Raw genomic sequence first — 13,791 nt, 5'->3', positions numbered from 1 at the left:
TGTGCTTCTTGTTTCTGAAAGATATTCGCCAATGTAAGTAGTGTAAACTTGTGATTAAAAGCTTGGGGTAGCAGCTGTATTCAGAGCCATTTGCATGGGGTAGTTTTTAAAACATGACGCTGGCACTTAGGAGGCCTGGGTTTTATCTACAGCTCTGCCATAGACTCTGAATGTGACCGTTTTAACCTTTCCGTGCCTCGGTTTCCCCACCTATAAAAGGGAGGAGAATATCTTTAATGGCCTTTGGAAGCACGTCCATCTCTTTGGTTGAAAAATGCTGGGGACTGCACGTACCAAACATGGCTAGTCTGTTTTTCTTTAATTCCTGCAGCCTTTAAAGTGACACACGATTACTTCTTGTAACTTCCTCCTTTTTCGGAGCATGACAGAGATGGGAGGCCAAAAGCGTAACTAGGCAACCAAAACAAACATTACCTGGGACTCATGTGGAAACATTAAGTTGCAGGGCTGTTTAAATGGGTGGGTGGATGAATCAGAACTTGGTCAATACAGAGGCGGTTGTTTCTGTTCAGATCCCCGAGGAGCTGGTACTGGGGAAGCTATAATTACAGCACAGCTATCCTGGAACGCACCTCCAAAAACTGCAGAGCTGATATACATTGATCGAGCTGCTGTCAGTGCTGAGCAGGCTGGACTTAGAGGTGAAATTTGTTCTCTTCTTGTGCAGTATTATGAAGATCTTACTCAGCCTTTGTGTGGGGTGAGCACTTAACCCCCCCCCCCCCACTCAGCGCAATGTTGCAATAGGGGCTGAGATCAACAACCCTTGGGGCTGAGAGCGACATGTTGTTCTGGGGGAATGGCAAAGATGGATGGAGACTCTCATGACAACCATGACTTGTACTCCAAATTGGCCATAACCCCAGAGAGCAGCCTTCATCCACATCCCAGCCAAGAGCAAGTGGCAGGCAAGAATGTTCCCATCCTGTTCAAAAGCCCGGGACTGCCCCTTGCTGAGAAAAGACCAGTGCCCAAACCCCAGCAGGGTCTCTCCTGTCCACAGTTGTCTGTATCAGCTAAATGTGCTTTTGCCAGGAGGTTCCTTGCACAAGCTGACAAGCCTCTGTGTCCAGTAGAATCTGCAAAAGGTATCTTTGGGAGAAGCTGGTGGCATTTCTCCTGGATTGGCTGCATAATAAAGAGAAGCTTTGCCCTAATTTGCTTGGTAAAGGACATAAAAGTGCAGATTCTCCTCTCATCTGTAGTGGTGAATGGAGAAATGGCTCAACTGATTCCACTCACTCTGCTTAGTCAATGGACCAGACATAATGTCCTACTCTTCTGGATGTTCTAAAAGGTCTTAGAACTCTGTCCACATATCTATTCAAGGGACACCATCATAGGACCCAACCACATCAGCCACACCATCCAGGGCTCGTTCACCTGCACGTCTACCAATGTGATATATGCCATCATGCCCCTCTGCCATGTACATTGGCCAAACCAGACAGTCTCTACACAAAAGAATAAATGGACAGAAATCTGACATCAGGAATTATAACATTAAAAAACCAGTAGGAGAACAGTTCAGTCTTACTGGACACTCAGTAACAGACTTAAAAGTGGCCATTCTTCAACAAAAAAACCTCAAAAACAGACTCCAACGAGAAACTGCAGAACTGGAATTAATTTGCAAACTGGACACCATCAAATTAGGCCTGAATAAAGACTGGGAGTGGATGGGTCACTACAAAAACTAATTTTCCCCTGCTGATACTCACACCTTCTTGTCAACTGTTTGAAATGGGCCACCTTGTTTACACTGGCCTCATTAGCACTACAAAAGTGATTTCCACCCCTTCTTGTTGACTGTTGAGAGTAGCCCACTTCCACCTTAATTGAATTGGCTTGTTAGCACTGACCCCCCCAACTTGGTAAGGCAACTCCCATCTTTTCATATGTTGTGTATTTATACCTCTCTACTGTATGTTCCACTCCACGCATCTGATGAAGTGGGTTTTAGCCCATGAAAGGTTATGCCCAAATAAATGTGTTAGTCTCTAAGGTGCCACAAGGACTCCTTGTTGGTTTTTTTTAGAATGTACAGGCTCTCTTTAGAATCGCATGCTGAGCTCGCTGGCCCTGTTAGCCTTGAAGTCCGTCTTGTGGGCATTCTGGAGGCGTCCAGGGATTTCAAGTCTGCTCTATCTCCGGTTTTTGCATTATGTCCCTACAAAAGTTTAAATTACATGCAGCCAACTCTAACTACAGTCTAATTCAAGGATTTACTGTACTTGGTAACACTTAAGCACAGTTATTCTGAGCCGCAACAACCTGATAATCAAGCAAAAAGATACTAAAAAAACCAGGGGCAAACAGTGGGTTGTTTTTCACTCTGAAATAAAGCTGATCATTCCTGATCTCCTCCTTGTGTGCAGAGAAAGAGCTAAGGTACGGTCCCCCCCTCCCATTTGCTGCAAAGTTTGGCCTTCATGAAATAACATGTTCACACACGAATGTTTTCTGTGGTAGGAAAAACTAGCTGGCTCCAGCCAGCAGCTGTTCCCAAGGAGAGGCATACAGTGTGCTAATCACAGTGATGCATTTGTAGCTATGAACACAGTGGGAGCTTAACAGCAGTGCACGAGGTGTTTGATTTTTCAAAGATGTTGTAGGACTGGATACACCAAGCAGCCATTCTGTTTTGCTTTGGCAGGCTTGATAAAGCAGAAAAAGTGAGTCCCGTAGTCTCCAAGTTACTCATTAGTCTTCCAAAGTGTGACATTTCAGACAGCTCTCAAAGGCTTTGTCCCAGTTAGATCTATTTCAAGCTGGGGAGGTGATATGTTTTTTCCAGACACAGAGAGCAAAACATATACTTTCAGTCTGGGGCAACTTATTTTAGGGGAAGGAAAAGGACAAAGAAAGAAAGAACAAATATAACTCTCCAGGAGACAGCCAAGTATGTCTGAGTCTGAAAGATCGTCCGTCTTGAAAATGTATCAGGAGTCAACCCTCCAGCAGACAGACAAGAAATGTGGCAAGGGAGCAGTGGACAGAGTTATACCATGGCTTTCTAGACTGGAGAGCAGGTATAACTATGGAGGTAGCAGGATGCAGGGGATAGGGCACTGGGCTGGAAGTCAGGAGACCTGGTTCCTTCTCTGCCACGGAACTGCTGCGTGACCTTGAGCAGGTCACTTCACCTCCATGTACTCCACTGCCCCAGGTTTTCTATCTTGGGCTGCGACTGTCTTACTATGGGTTTGTACAGCATCTTAGAGGTTTTTAAGGTCAGGCTTGACAAAGCCCTGGCTGGGATGATTTAGTTGGGGATTGGTCCTGCTTTGAGCAGGGGGGTGGGACTAGATGACCTCCGGAGGTCCCTTCCAAACCTGATATTCTATGATTCTATGATTCATCTAGTGCAATGGGGCTTTGATCTTGTCCCATAAAAGAAACAAGCCTAATAAGGGTTTCCAGGGGCATAATTCAATAGGAGCAGAAGTGTTACTACAATTACCAGAAAACCTGTGGCCCTGGAGGAACTTAGTGAAACCATCAACATAACTGCACTGTAGAGGTACCCAGAACGTGGCTATTGCTGTCAAATACGTTTGGTGGTATTTTGAACCAAGACATCCTGACTTTGCATCGCAGCCTGGCAATCCAGTGCCATGAGTCAGTGACTCAGTGGAAAATGTTTTCAAAGTGGCAACCCTAAGAGACTATTAGTTTAGAGGTATCAGCCTCCTTTCTTGCAGGGGTGGCCTCTGAAATCCCCAGCCCCTCTCTGCCAGCAGAAGCCATTTTTCCTCCTGTTAGGAAAGTTCCTAGGGTTCCTCTCTGCTCTACGTGCTGGAATGGGAAGGTGCCTTGCCTGTTCACAAGAAGAAATTTCCTGGGAAAGCCAGTACTTGTGTAACCCACACACCTGGGTGTGGTGTTCTGTCCCATCTAGTGGCACCAAGACCACTTAGAGAGAAAGATAAAATGCTCTACAGCCTTAGCTAATAGCCAGCTGTCTTTTAGCTCATGCGGTAGAGGCTCATGCACTAAGCTCCAGAGGTCCTTGGTTCGATCCCGCCCTCCGGGGGTCTGTCGGCTTTACACTTGGACTCATGGTTACTGTGTCTAATGAGCTGTAGCATTATCCTATTACAAGGAATAACTGAGAGTTTCCCTTTATGCATTTTCATCAAAATACTACTACTTAGGATCTTACTAATGCATGGCTTTGGAAAAGACTTTTAAAAAAGCAAGAAGATGAATATCGGGCAATTAAATGAAAGCTGAGAGGGGGCTGAACCATGGACCCCTCAAACTATAGGGGAGTTAGGTTCCACATCCAAATATGAATTTACTTATGTATGGGTCCAAGCTAGAATTCTGGAACTAAATCCCCTCCAGTCTGGGAAAAGATTAGCTCTGTTTTTACCAGGGTGTTGTGTCCCAGAGCCATTATATGCTGTGTCTGAATGAGAATGCTGGCTCCCAACACCACCTAACTTGAAGACAGTTTGGATCCAAACTTTGCCAAAGGAAAGGGAATGAGCGGGAAAGGAAGGACGCTCCAATGATTAGGGCACTAGCCTAGGATATGAAGCCCTGGGCTCCGGAGCCTGCTCTCTTAAGAGGGGCCACATAAGGAGCTTAGATCGATAGAAATGTTCTCAGCCCTCCTAACACCCCCTGAGATTGGGAAAGAAAGGAGCTTCCAGTGTCATGGGGAGTGACTCTGTGTCATCAGTTACCCTAGTGCAAACTGGGTGCAAAAGGCTACCAAATCTGTTTGTACTGGTGTAAATGACTGTGTGCAAGGTGCAGGGCAATGGAAAATCAGGCCCACAGACTCATCCACGTTTCCCTCCAGAGATGCGCTAATGCGTAAAAGGAGCAGCTGAGCCGGGCTGGCTGGGTACATGCTGCTGTTTGGGACTGAATTGCTTTCTGCTGCTCTGTGCTGTGAATGGAGCATTCACAGAAGCGATTTCAGTGCCAGCCAGTAGAACAGCAGAGTCGCTCAGGAGCGCACTGTATATTGGGACTAAAGGGATCTGTTCTTTCCTTGATGAGAGTCTGTAAGGGCTCCCCTAATGGAAGCTGCATGCATGTGCCGAGGGGAGACTACAACCCTAAATTATGACTCCAGCTGTTCGTACCCAGGTTACGAGGCAGCAACATCAGAACCGTAACACCCAGAGATCTTAGCCCTTCCAGCTTGTGTCCGAGCCCTGATCATCTCATACCTTGGCTACTGTAAAGTCCTCCTCTCTGGCCTGAGGGCTCCACCGTCAAGGGCATTCCTGCTGTCATTCTGATCACCTCATCCCCCTCCACTGGTTCCCCTTCAACCACTGCATCAAGCACAAGACTTGCGACTTCATAGTCTGGGAGCATGTATGGTTCTCTGGGCAAGTTAATGATAGGAGGGTAAGGGAGGTGCCATTTGATTCTTAAAAATCAACAGAATCATAATTTTGATGGTTTCGCCCTCTGTGCTGTGGCGGGGTGATGCGCTGCCCACCCCTCCCAGCTCCAGGTGCTCCAATTGATGGGACTTTTGATAATACAATGTCGTCGTAAATAGGTCAAGTTGGGTATCCTTCAAAAGCCTTTCTCGCACAAACACAACGGTACCAAACATGACAAGCCTAGAACATCTATGTTTTTTTAATTGTTTGCTAACACAAGCCTGCCGAACATGCAGCCCTCGCAGAGTTAAATGGTGACCCTTGACCTCCAGGACTGTGTTATCAGTTAATGTTCAGAACATGAAACTGGCTTAACTTTTTTAATGCTACAGGTTATTATAAACAGAAGGAGCTCTTCAAGTTGATTTGCCATTGTGATGCTGGCAGACCACGTGCCAGCTCATACAAAGGCCCCAGGCCTCACTGTACACTGACAAAAGCATAGCTGGAAACCGGTCTCACGCACCTGTGGGTTAGTATAGTTAAAATAGATGTTAGCATTATAGGCATGGGTTTAGTGTTTATCCCGTGCTATAAGGTTATACTTAAGTGTTTGCTCTATAACTGTAAAATGTTTGTTCGAAACTGTAACTCACCAAACAGGAAAAAAAAAATCTTCACCTAATGCAAAATGCTGGATTCCTAGAGAAGGTGTGATCTCCTGCCAGTAAGGAAGGACTATTGCATCCAAATGGGCCACTGGGAACAAAGCCTGTCTATTGCTCCTCACACTCACCCATGAGGAGGTGATGTACAGAAGCGCTCATTCTATGTGCTTGGACTCAAGGAAAAGGGGGGATAAAAATCCCTGACCAGAGGGAATTAGGGTCTCTTTATCCTGTCTGGACTCTGAGGGGCAAAGATTCCTAAGCATAAGCAAAAGATCCCCATGCTGCTTGGCATAGGACAGCCCTAAATGTCATATAGAGCTGCTTATTACAGAAGCTTATATTACCATCTTAAATCGAAGACTGTAACTCATCTGTGTGTGTATGTTTCCTGTTTTAACCTTGTAAATAACACCCTTGTTTCTTTTCTTAGTTAATAAAGCTTTAGTTAGTTTATTACAGGATTGGCTACAGGCTTTGTCTTTGGTTTGAGATCTGAGGTACAACTGACCTGGGGTAAGTGACTGGTCCTTTGTGACTGGGAGTAACCTGAATACTGGTGTGAGTTTTGGTGTACAATGACCAATTCTATCACATAGTCCAGCTTGCCTGGGTGGCAAAATAGACAGGAATGCCCCAGGGGACTGTCTGTGACTCCATGGTGAGACTGGTATAATGCTTTAGGAGTTCGCACTTGTTACTGGGTTGGTGAAATCTAATGATAGAACATACCGCCAGTCTGGGGCTTCTGCTCTGCTTTTTGACAGTCTGCCTAAAGGGTGGCACTCTGGTTGTGAGCCACTCCAGACAGCGTGACAGCCATCACTGGCCAAAAAGAAACAGTTCAGTGGTATTGATTATCAGCTTTGTTTATTATGCCAAAAGAGTTGTAATTAGGCATCGGTTAACGCATCAGCATCCAGACAGAAATTACTGGAATCCATCCATAGGCACATAGTTGCACAACATACATTACCTAACATAATTAATCATAATCCCACAGTAATTTATTACCAAAGCCTTGTTTTTACTTTGGTCTCTATCACTTTTAGGCATCAATGTGGAGACAAAGAGTACTGACTAGTAGCTGAACCTTTGGAGAACACCACCTTGGAGAACCTGGTTCAACAGGACATTCGGTGGCACCTTACAGGCTATAAGTGCACGCCCATAAACTGAATTTGGCAAAGTTGGAGAGGAAGCACATCAAGCACCAGGAAGAAGTTGAAGGGACAAGTGCCAGCTTTGGTGAGACTCTCCTTATATGAGGTTCCATGGTACGTGTTTTGAGAGGAACACCTGCTTCTTCTGCCTGAAGCCCAAAGGCACTCATCAAGCATAGATTCAACCCAAGCCAGGTGAGAAACTCTAGGAAACAGTCACTCTTAGCAAGACAGTTGCATGGAAAGTAAAGTTAAGTGGGCGCGTGGACCCAAAAGACACCCACACATATGATATGGTATATCGCATTGGGTGCTACACCAAGGACATATGTAATGTGTTGAATTAAACGGTAAAAGCCACAGAAACAAAGACCGATTTTACTACTGCAAACTGAAATTCAGCTGGAATTCATAAATTGCCTTGCAGACAGAGATGACCTATACCTACTGAGAGTGGGCAGGGGGGACGGGACAATTGAAAGGTTTGGCCACCCCTGGAACAGTTCCAGTCACGATGTCCCCTCTTTACCCTCAGTCTCCCCTTCCTGCAACTCCTGGCTGCTGCTCCTGCCTCTCCCTGAGGTGTGCAGCTTGTTGGCTCTGGCAGCTGCCATGCAGGGAGGGGGCCTGGCCGCACCATTTGACCGATTGAGGTTGGGAAACCCTGGCAGAAATCTGTGGGGGGAGGGGACATCACCCCAGGTGCCCCCCCCCACACTGCTTATGCTTGCAGAGGCTCTAACGTATGGGAAAATAGTGGTGATAGCCAATGCAGAGGCTAAGTACAGAGAAATTGAACACGATTGAAGAGAAACAAATGTCTAGCCGAAAGGCTCTTAACGCACTTATTGAAGACGAGCTGTGGGATATGGATGTCGTTTTTAGCAAGCCTATCCACAGAAATGAATCACAGCCCATATCCTTAAAAGCGGCAAAAGCGATGGTGCTCTCAAAAGTGGAAGAAAGTGCCGATTTCAACAGTAATGTGGAGACCTCGGCAGCTGCTGTATTTTAACAGCAAAACATTTTGTCCTGCAGTACGGGGGAGTGTTGGGGATCCATTTCTGGTGCTAGGCCTGAACAAACAGTACTGTGTGACCTGCATTTCTTCTTTAAGTGGTGTATCAGTGGTCGCAGTGACTTCAGCACCCAGTATGTCAGACAGCAAGCAAGTGGAGCACAAGGCTGTCATTTTATCACAAAGCCTCAGGTACGAGTTGCTTAAGCAAAAGGCAGGTTTCCAACACATACACGACACCTGTGTGGCATGAGCATAATCTACTGCTACAAGTGGCTGTTGGTTTAACAATTCATTCTAAAACCCCTTAGGAAATTCCTCTTGCAGCTTACGCACAACACTGACTTCTCCAATCACTCCGACAAAGTACTCTTCCTGGAGACTGCAATTGGAAACGAAGTTCTTTGCTGCACGGAACTGAAAGAAGGGTCGTACATTCCCCCCAGACCTCAAGAGTAGATTTATGTTTTGTGCTGCTGATAATGTAGACTTCCTTCATGACAGATCAGATGGCAAAGGCACCCTTCAAACTACTTGTTATGGTCTTCTAGCCAGAGCGTATTTATGGGGACAAGTCCCAGCCTCAAGTGCTGTCTGAACAAGCAAAGAACCATTTCTTGAAGGAGCCTCCTGACTTCCTGACTCACTTACTTTCCTGCCACAGTCCAAAAATTTTTAAGCCACAAAGTCCAATTTTCAGTGAAGTGGAAGTTAAATCAACTATGCTAGAGCTTTCTTCATTCACTACTCTTGACTTCACTTGGTTATTGTGCAAAAGTGGGATGAACTTCAGAGGTGAAAAAATCATTGAGTACAGCTTTAGCTGAAGAGATTGAAGATGTACCCTCAAATGATCTGGACATCCAGGATATACTGTACCGCACCAGGGGCATTCTAACATGGTCAGTCTTTAACTTGGCAGTACATGTGGTGGCAGAGTGAATGACCCGTGAATTCATCCTTCCAATCAGACCTGCTAGCCCTACTCAGACCACTAAAACCCTGCCAGGTTTCCACACCCTTTCAAGATGTGACAGTAGTGGAAAGTTGGGTGGAAAGATCAAATTATGATTCATTTGATTCATCCTCCGGAGAGTCTCTCCTTACTCTGAAGATGCTTGGAACAGCTCAGCCGGTCCTCGATGAAGTCATAAATGCCCTGGAGATGTTTATATGACAAGGTTACCATTTGAAAAACAACATTACGACACTTGTGGGGCTCTGTTGGTGGATGTTTTCCAAGAAGCAGGCAAGTGGAGGAAAAATTGCCAGAGACAAGGGGTGCATTTATCCCTGTTATCAAGAGGGCAAACGATCAACCAATGGAATGGCTCCGGGATGACCGAGCGCATCTAAAACAACCTTTTTCTTTCAGGCATGGATGGGTCTTGGAGGATAGAGACCAGTTATGTGTCAAATACCATGCGCTCCCGAATCAATCCTTCCTCTAATCAAACGCTTGGGTGCAAAGACCAGACGCTCATCACCTTGCAAATGTTTGGCCAGCAGCCTCCCTTGTATGGAGATGTCTGAGCAGGGCGCAGACAAGGATCGATGTGACAACGAGCCTAGCAGTGGGGCCTTAGCCAGAGATGACGCTGATGATGGCTTTGATGAACAAATGTTTTCAAACTTACATGTCCAGCAAAACTTTCCTAGGATTATCAAAGATCAGTGTCTTTACCAGTCGGAGAACACTTCAATCTCTCTGGTCACTCGATTTCTGACCTAAACGTGGCTATTCTTCAACAAAAAAACTTCAAAAACAGACTCCAACGTGAGACTGCTGAATTGGAATTAATTTGCAAACTGGATACAATTAACTTAGGCTTGAATAGAGACTGGGAGTGGTTGAGTCATTACTCAAAGTAAAACTATTTCCCCTGGTTTATTCCCCCGCCAACTGTTCCTCAGACGTTCTTGTTAACTGCTGGAAATGGCCCACCTTGATTATCACTACAAAAGGTTTTCTTCCCCCCCCCCACCCACTCTCCTACTGGTAATAGCTCATCTTAAGTGATCACTCTCCTTACAGTGTGCATGATAAACACCCATTTTTTCATATTCTGTGTGTATATAAATCTCCTCACTGTATTTTCCACTGAATGCATCCGATGAAGTGAGCTGTAGCTCATGAAAGCTTATGCTCAAATAAGTTGATTAGTTTCTAAGGTGCCACAAGTACTCCTTTTCTTTTTGCGAATACAGACTAACACGGCTGTTACTCTGAAACCTGTCATTATGCAAGGCACTGCATTTAGCCGTATGGAGTGGAAATCTATCAACTTCTTGAAAAAACTCGTACAGATACAGACAGACATCATCTTCCTTTCCAAATGCAAACAGATGGACATCATACCAAAAGGACTGAAGGTAAAAAATCCATTACAATCTACATACCACACAGACTATGCTGACAGCTTGTGCCACACGCTCTCAAAGAAACTGCGGAATCACCTGATCAACATCCTCTACAGCAAACAGGGAAAGATTAAGAATGAGCTCTCAAAACTGGATCCTCTCATAAAAAACCAGCCTTCCACACAAACCTCCTTGTGGCTGGACTTTACTAAAACTAGACAAGCCATTTACAACACACACTTTGCTTCTTTACAAAAGAAAAAGGACACTAAACTATCTAAACTACTACATGCCACAAGGGGCCACAGCAATGGTTCCCTTAACCCACCAGCAATATTGTTAATCTATCCAACTATACTCTTAGCCCAGCAGAAGAATCTATCCTATCTTGGGGCCTCTCCTTCTGCCCCTCTACCCCCACGAACTCGATACAGTTCTGTGGTGACCTAGAATCCTATTTTCGATGTCTCCGACGCAAGGAATATTTCCCACACACCTCTGAACAACATACTAATCCACAGAGACCTTCCTACCAACACTACAAAAAGAAGGATTCTGGGTGGACTCCTCCTGAAGGTTTAAACAACAGACTGGACTTCTACATAGAGTGCTTCCGCCGACGTGCACGGGCTGAAATTGTGGAAAAGCAGCATCACTTTCCCCATAACCCCAGCCGTGTAGAAACAATGCCATCCACAGCCTCAGAAACAACTCTGACATCATAATCAAAAAGGCTGACAAAGGAGGTGCCGTTGTGTCACGGAGTGTGGGGGAGTCCAGGTCCTGCACCCCTCTTCCTGGGATTCACTGAGACTCTCAGCCAGCCAGTAAAACAGAAGGTTTATTGGACAACAGGAACACAGTCCAAAACAGAGCTTGTGGGCACACCCAGGACCCCTCAGTCAAGTTCTTCTGGGGGAGCAGGGAGCTTAGACCCCAGCCCTGGGGTTCCCTGTGTTCCTCCACCCAGCCCCAAACTGAAAACTAAACCCCCGCAGCAGCCTCTCTCCTGCAGCCTGTCTTCACATTCCTGGGCAGAGGTGTTACCTCCCCTCCCCCTCCTGGCTCAAGTGACAGGCTCTCTGGTCTCCCATCCCCAGGGCACATTCCCAGGTCAACACTCCCCCCTCCCTGCTGCGTCACATCATCACACGTTGTCATCATGAATAGGTCGGAATATGAACAAGAGGCTGCTCGGCAGCTCTCCAACACCACTTTCTACAAGCCATTACCCTCTGATCCCACTGAGGGTTACCAAAAGAAACTACAGCATTTGCTCAAGAAACTCCCTGAAAAAGCACAAGAACAAATCCGCACAGACACACCCCTGGAACCCTGACCTGGGGTATTCTATCTGCTACCCATGATCCATAAACCTGGAAATCCTGGACACCCCATCATCTCAGGCATTGGCACCCTGACAGCAGGATTGTCTGGCTATGTAGGCTCCCTCCTCAGGTCCTACGCTACCAGCACTCCCAGCTGCCTTCGAGACACCACTGACTTCCTGAGGAAACTACAATCCATCAGTGATCTTCCTGAAAACACCATCCTGACCACTATGGATGTAGAAGCCCTCTACACCAACATTCCACACAAAGATGGACTACAAGCCGTCAAGAACACTATCCCCGATAATGTCACGGCTAACCTGGTGGCTGAACTTTGTGACTTTGTCCTTATCCATAACTATTTTACATTTGGGGACAATGTATACCTTCAGATCAGCAGCACTCCTATGGGTACCCGCATGGCCCCACAGTATGCCAACATTTTTATGGCTGACTTAGAACAACACTTCCTCAGCTCTCGTCCCCTAATGCCCCTACTCTACTTGCGCTACATTGATGACATCTTCATCATCTGGACCCATGGAAAAGAAGCCCTTGAGAATTCCACCATGATTTCAACAATTTCCATCCCACCATCAACCTCAGCCTGTACCAGTCCACACAAGAGATCCACTTCCTGGACACTACGGTGCTAATAAACGATGGTCACATAAACACCACCCTATATCGGAAACCTACTGACCGCTATTCCTACCTACATGCCTCCAGCTTTCATCCAGACCACACCACACGATCCATTGTCTACAGCCAAGCTCTACGATACAACCGCATTTGCTCCAACCCCTCAGACAGAGACAAACACCTACAAGATCTCTATCAAGCATTCTTACAACTACAATACCCACCTGCTGAAGTGAAGAAACAGATTAATAGAGCCAGAAGAGTACCCAGAAGTCACCTACTACAGGACAGGCCCAATGAAGAAAATAACAGAACGCCACTAGCCGTCACCTTCAGCCCCCAACTAAACCCTCTCCAACGCATCATCAAGGATCTACAACCTATCCTGAAGGACGACCCATCGCTCCCACAAATCTTGGGAGACAGGCCAGTCCTTGCCTACAGACAGCCCCCCAACCTGAAGCAAATACTCACTAGCAACCACACACCACACAACAGAACCACTAACCCAGGAACCTATCCTTGCAACAAAGCCCGTTGCCAACTATGTCCACATATCTATTCAGGCGACACCATCATAGGGCCTAATCACATCAGCCACACTATCAGAGGCTCGTTCACCTGCACATCTACCAATGTGATATATGCCATCATGTGCCAGCAATGCCCCTCTGCCATGTACATTGGTCAAACTGGACAGTCTCTACGTAAAAGAATAAATGGACACAAATCAGATGTCAAGAATTTTAACATTCATAAACCAGTCGGAGAACACTTCAGTCTCTCTGGTCACTCGATTTCTGACCTAAAACTGGCAATTCTTCATCAAAAAAACTTCAAAAACAGACTCCAATAAGAGACTGCTGAATTGGAATTAATTTGCAAATTGGACACAATTAACTTAGGCTTGAATAGAGACTGGGAGTAGTTGAGTCATTACACAAAGTAAAACTATTTCCCCTGGTTTATTCCCCCCCAAAAAAAACTGTTCCTCAGACGTTCTTGTTAACTGCTGGAAATGGCCCACCTTGATTATCACTACAAAAGGTTTTCTTCCCCCCCCACCCCCACTCTCCTACTGGTAATAGCTCATCTTAAGTGATCACTCTCCTTACAGTGTGCATGATAAACACCCATTTTTTCATATTCTGTGTGTATATAAATCTCCTCACTGTATTTTCCACTGAATGCATCCGATGAAGTGAGCTATAGCTCATGAAAGCTTATGCTCAA

The sequence above is a fragment of the Lepidochelys kempii genome, chromosome 6 (assembly GCF_965140265.1).
Source record: "Lepidochelys kempii isolate rLepKem1 chromosome 6, rLepKem1.hap2, whole genome shotgun sequence".
NCBI classification, from domain to species: Eukaryota; Metazoa; Chordata; order Testudines; family Cheloniidae; genus Lepidochelys; species Lepidochelys kempii.
The sequence above is the reverse complement of the archived record's forward strand: the minus strand, read 5'-3'. Positions refer to the sequence as shown.